Raw genomic sequence first — 6,961 nt, forward strand, 5'->3', positions numbered from 1 at the left:
TATTCTCTTTTCAGCTGGAAATTTCAGCTAATATGTGTCAAGTGTATTGTAAACAATGGTAAAAGTCTACCTAAACTTTCAGGTGAAATCACAACTCGCTTTCTGACAAGCCCAGATCGCAGAACGCTCCTAAATTTATGGTCATATCCAATCCATCACCATGCATAAGATAGAGCAAATCTCTAAAATTTAGCATTTTTAATTATATATATTTGCAAAATCTTTAACCTTTAATTGTCTTACAGATTTCCCTACGGTTATGTTCTTGGAAAAATCCTTTTAATACCTAAAAATTTGCAAATAGGAATGATTATTATTAGGGCACGTTCACACTCAGCAGATTTGTTGGCAAAATTTTCCCTTTACATCTAAATAGGACTTGGAGAATTCCATGTGCTCGCTGCCAAAACAACAGATGAACGTAACAGATTTGCAGTCAGAAATTTCTGATATGAATTTTAGTTTCCTCTTGTGCTTTAATGTTGACCTTATCCTGACAATAGATAGGCATTGTCCATGTGCTCATATCGAAATTTAACCCTAAAGCTGTGTGTCGGCATGTAGGAAATCTGGAGTTCTGTAACAGAATAATGAAGCTCCCTATATAGATACATTACGGGATCGGTACTGAAGTTTTGGACTTCTTACTTTTAGATTTTTAACTATACTGATGTCTGTGTTCACACTTAACTGCTCTGCATTTTGATTAAGGAATCCAATTTCACAAGAAACAAATTCAACACAATATCATGACATGTTGACAGGCCTTGAAAGGCTGCAATTCGCACCTCTCTTCCCCATCGGGCGGCTGCACATAGACACATATAGGATAGTTAGCATAGCACTTTGTGATAACTTGTCATAAATCCATGTTGGGTGTAGAGAGGCTTTGTAACTTGTGATTCACATATCTGGACATGTCCAACCAAGAGGACCGGTAAGGGAAGACGCATCTGTATGAATCTTAGACAGAAACTGAGTATAGTCAGATGTACTTGGATGACCTACCGTAAGATATCGTGTTAACAAGGCATTCTCCCAGGACGTGTCTGAACTATGGCAAACCCAGAATATGAAGCATCTGATGTGAGTCAAAGCTGCTGGCAATGGACTGAATTCAGAGAGAATAGCAAAAACAAAAGCATACAGTCATTGAATATGCAGGAGAAGAGCAAACATTTTGATTTCTTCCAAGTCCTTATGGCTGCTTTATCAATTATAGACGCCAACAGGACAAAGCGTCAGCATCGAGGATGGGATGTCAGCAAGCGTGAAATGATATGAAAGCAAAATGAACGGTATTTAGTGAGCAGAACAGCCAATCTAGAATGAAACGTCTTTTGACAGACTGACACTAATATATGCTCTCTTTGCAATTTTACATAATGTAAAAATGGCATGCAGTTATTACAGGGAGCCCTGAGCCTCCACGCATAATGACTGTCGTTTCTTCAATACCATGTCTGTCCAAGAAGAGTAATTTTCCTGTTAACAAAACAAAAATGTCTAAACACTCTCGAGTGGCCTGTAGAAAGAAGTGGTGATCTCAGGTGACGGGGCATACAGGAAAATTACAGGGCTCCGAGCGGAGGAGGACAAGTATATTATGGAGGGAGTTCCTAGTGAGTGTTATATATTCCAGCGACTATTGAACCGGACCACAAGTTCATATATCTCATAGATCAAAATCCATGGCATGGATAATTTATGCATATTAACTATTTCATCTCGGCAACATATCATTAGTTTTATGGCGTAGTGTCTCATCTTTATGGGTATCACAGCAATTTCTATGGCTAACTGCAATAGTTTTTCATTACAATTTCCACTAATACAGAGGAAACCACTTGTACAATGTAAGGGTGCATTCACACTGAGTAAACGCTAGCTTATTTTGTAGAGTAAAATTACACTTGTAAATTTTGCTATCCCATTGACTTCAATGATATTTTTTTACAAGTGTAAAAATACGCCTGTAAAAAATACGCCTGTAAAAAATACGCCTGTAAAAATACGCCTGTAAAATGTCATTGAAGTCAATGGGATAGCAAAATTTACAAGTGTAATTTTACTCTACAAAATAAGCTAGCGTTTACTCAATGTGAATGCACCCTTACTGATTCTGCCGAGTTTACATTTTTGCCTATGTAAATATGTAAATCAATAATCTATACAGTCTTAGGCTATGTTCACATCTATGTGTGACGCAGAGTCCGTCTGAAATCCAGGACAATAAAGTCCTGCACGCTTGACTATTTTGTCCAGTGATGTCAGGGAAAAAAATAACAGACACCCGATGACCTGTTGTTGTCTGTGCTTCAATTCTACTGATCCTGTAACAGACACTCAAAGTTATCCAAAAGCATTGTCATATCATAAGCTTATGAAAACTTATGCATGTATGATCATCCTCAGAGACCTAGGGTCCCAAATATAGCCTGCAGCGCTTTACAGAGCGCGTCATCACTTATATCAGCCAGTGGGACCCAGGGGTGAACCTGCCCCTTTCGCCTCCCGAGGCGAACGACAGAAAGCTGCCCCCCCCCGGAGGAGGGGGCGGAGCAGAGGGGGCATGGCGGAGCGGAGGGGCGGGGCTAAGCAAAGGGAGCGGGGCTTAGTGGCGTTCACAGGCACGGAGAGGACCTGCTCTCTGCCTGAGCGTGAGGGGAGGCTGCTGGAGCAGCGCTGCTCCAGTGGCCTCCCCAATCCACTGCTCGGTGCTAATCCAGTTCAGGACAGCTTTCCTAGACTGGCTTAGGTAAGCAAAAATGCCGCCCTCCCTGAGGCCCTGGCATAGTGCCGCCTGAAGCGGTCGCTTCAGGTCGCCTCATGGGAGGTGCGGCGCTGGTGGGACCTATAGGAAAAGTAAATTAATGGGATTTAAATCCTGATGACCTGTGCAAAGTATAGATCATAAATCCTACAAAGTGTATTAATAATAATGGGAGGAAACCAGAAGAATCCTATGCAAGCAAAAGAAATACAACTCATTGGGCAGGGGGCTGTTGGGAGAGGACATGGCTAGACAGAGGAGTCTTCAAACTACGGACATAAATGGCATAAAAGACACTTAAAGGACATGAATACTAATGCTAGGAGTCTTATCAACAAGCAAAAGAAGCGATCATGGTGGAAGAGGAATATGACATAGTGGGGGAAATCGAGGCAAGGCTGGATGATAGTTTACGACTGGGCTGTTGATATACAAGGATACAGTCTAGTCAGAAAAGATTGGATAAGTAAGAAAGGAGCAGGGATTTGCATCTGTGAGAACAATTACTATGGAGAGTCCCCATAGGTGAAAATAAGGGGAAAAATAAAATACTAATAGGGGTTTGCTCTAAATCTCCATGTCTAATGGAGAGAGCAATCTGCAGATGATGGAACAATTAGGAAAGTCAGCTAAGATTTAGGAAAGAAAAACCTGCAGACGCAAAAAGGAAAACAGATTTTTGGCAATAAATAAAGAGGTTGTCATGGAATTTGGTATTTATGGCCTCTCCATAAGATAGTATTGTGTCTTGTGTATAGTATGGGCATTGGAAGCAGCCTCATATAGCTGAATCATGCAAGGGACATCTGTAGGCCCCCCACCTGTGAGATCTTAATAGACTATAGTCTACAAATGCCAAATTCCTGGACAACCTCTTTAAAAGCAAATACCTTTCTTAGCTAGTGCCGGAACCAACATGAGAGGGGGAAATTCTACACCTAATTTTAACCAATAGACCTGACAGAATTGGAGGTTGGAGTTGGGGATTACCTGGGTAGTAGTGACCACAATATAATACATAGCTGCCAGTGTCAGAACTGAGAATCTCACATCTTTCCTGCTCCTGCTTGATGCCGCCCTCCTGACAGTACAGAGCCTAAATAGCATATCTGGCACCAAAACTAACAGCACTGATTGCTCAGGAACGGTGTGCCTATTAAATTATATAAAGAACTGGACTTTTGGAGGTGCCCATGGAGAGCCCATCCACTAAAACAGTGGTTACCCATGGACACATTGGCTTTCCACCATTTTTTATGCTGAAACCAGCAGAGAGAAAAGTCCAACATGTTCTCTCCACCAATTTTCGTCAGTAGGGAAACTCTGACACAGATGTGTACCTAGCCTTACTATCTTACTTTTGGCATGGCAGATCATCTAACTGGGACACAATGGAGGATATACCTAGCGGATAATTTTATAGTGTTTGTATAAGGCCAAATCGTGGATTGGATATGAGGATTAGAAGGTATCCTGAAAGCTTTACAATAAATGTAGAACGATCTGAGACAGCTCTGTTAAAATCACAGATATAAGGCAAACCCATCCATTTATAGAAGAGGATACCAGTATTGAAGTCAGGAGCTTTTATTAAGCTTAAGTAGTTACAGTATCAGTCACGTAGCCACAGAAAACCCATAAGAGCTATCTGTAACAGGATGATTGCAGAATGATTCAATAAACAACCAAAAGTATGGCAGCTAGAGGGTTAAGAAGAGAATGGATGTTGACATCTTCCCCACATTGCGCTTAGAAGGACATTATTGTCTGCTCATCTTTTCACATCAAGGAAATAATCTTCCAAGAGGTCCACAACCTGCTCCCTTCAAAACCTCCCTCTAAAGAGATTTGCGGTTCCCCCGACCGCTGTATGTTATTTGGAGAAGGGACGTCTGTAGATTGGTACTGGAAGAGCCGAACACGCCGTCCCTGACTCTCAATTCCAGAAAATAAAAAAGTAGCAACCTTAAAACAAAACTCATTTCCAGGAAGAATGATAAATGGCCCCTAAAAAATAACATTTTCTAAACTATTTCTGTTGGAGGAACTGGGCCAAATATGTGATAACCTTGTAATGATGTTTTGCAGTAAAGCACAAAATTCATTATCTTAAAATAGTTCTAGCGGTGTACACGGTTTAGGGATGAGGAGCCGGAGAAGTAGATTTGCTCACTGAGGTTCAATCACAGTTCAGGAAAATAAAACACAAAAATATATTTGTTTCCATTTCAGGATCATTTTTGTTTAAGATTATAAATTCTAAAAATTCACATGTTGGTCACACGGCCACTATTATATATTGTAGATTATTACCTGTACAGTGTTAGCAGCTATAAATCTATATAATCCTGAGACACTAAAGTCAATGTGATATTGTGTCTATTAAAGGGGTCGTCCGTTTTTTCGCCTATTTTTAAATACCATATAAGGGAATTTGGAGTAAATAAAATTCATTTAGAATACTTTTCTACTATCCAGGATAAAGAGTGGTTAGGTTATGTTCACATAGCGGAATTTGAATGAATCCGCGGCAAGGTAGGGCAGCTCGCTTCTTTTTTTCCGCTACTAGCTAGCAGAAATATAGACTCCCATAGACTTCAATGGGAGCTGTTTTTGGAAACGGATTTTGAGGCGGATTCTACATCAAGACCCTGTGGAGTATTTTTTTTTCTTTTGTTTCTATTGTTAAAGCATGGACAATGACTCAAGACCTGGAGTTTTCCTGTGTGCACATGTGCCTGTTACCATCCCCCCACGAGCTAAGAACAGCATGGTCACCATGAGGCACACAAAGAATGAAGGAGAGTCCTGCATGGAAGTGTGGACTTCTTCTTTCAAGGAGATGATTTTTGGTGTCTATTGCTGATATGTGAAGATGCCTACAGCTGACTGGAATTTCTTTCTTTTACTGTGGACACGTGGGACTCTGTTACAGCCTGGGAACCTACCATCACCTACCCCATGTGTTTATGGAAGCTTGGCAAGAGAGCAGCACCCTGTCCACCTGGATGGCTTCAGACCTCTCTGGTAAGAAGTAAGGAGGAGGAGGGCTTGTGATGAAGGACATTTGGGGCCCTTTTTGTGGTTAATGGACAATAGCGCTGATGCAAGATACCGAACTATCAGCTGTGAACAGGAGATCTCACTGCCTACCAAAGGAACTGCCACATGTTATCATGATAGCTGCATATGTCCCCCACCTCTGCAAAAAAACATCTACATGCTGTGACCCCTCTTCATGTCCTCCAACCACGGTCGGGCTGTATTATCAACATCACTTCACACAGAGAACTAAATGATCCTGCAGTATGTCTGTGTTTCTTTCTTTTTTAGTTGCTATGATTCCTAGGATTTCTCTATCTGCCATGAGCTTGTATGTGTTTTCTCTCTTGTTATATACTACTGTACCATCCATGAAACTGTATCACTGAAATTTCCCCATTGTGGGACTATTAAAGGATTATCTTATCTTAAAATTTTCTCTAAAAACCCTTACAGAGAGCAACAGATGTCTTTTTGCTCATCCTTTAATGTCTGTACAAACTAGAACTATGGTGTCAAAGGTCTGCAAGAGCACTCTTGTTCCTGCTACAACTAATATTCCCTAGACATGTCAAAGTGGCCTAATTCTCAAGTAATGTCGAAAATATGCGGTCATGTGTCTATGTAATACAATTAGTGTTGGGCGAACCTCATGAGATTTGATTGTGGATATTCGGTTCACCTGGCAGTTTAGATTTGGGCCATCACTCAAGTGGGTGCCAAAGATTACGGGACAGGGGGTCCAAATAAAGATTCTCCACTGGATGGACTATGAGTATTTTGATTTTTAAGACTCTGTAGTGAGAAAAAGTTTACTTGGAACACCCCTTTAGCTGATGAGGATAGTGTCATGAATTTGTGTCTATAACGGACTGGATAGTAGCTATAATTCACAAAAATATTAAAATCCAAAACCAGAAAGCAGCACACCTAAATTTAAACAATATAATCCAAGGGATGGTGGAAATAAAACATATTCAATTTGTTAAAAAAAATTGCACCATATTCACCACCTATAGTATCAAGGCAAAATAGATAAAGCCCCTAAGCAAAGTCCAACAGACTTGTAGGAGCCAGGATAATGGCACGGCGGCCAACAAAATAAATCAAAGTCTTACCTTCACCATATAGATGAAGTGTCTGGGC

The sequence above is a fragment of the Leptodactylus fuscus genome, chromosome 9, assembly GCF_031893055.1.
Source record: "Leptodactylus fuscus isolate aLepFus1 chromosome 9, aLepFus1.hap2, whole genome shotgun sequence".
NCBI lineage: Eukaryota > Metazoa > Chordata > Amphibia > Anura > Leptodactylidae > Leptodactylus > Leptodactylus fuscus.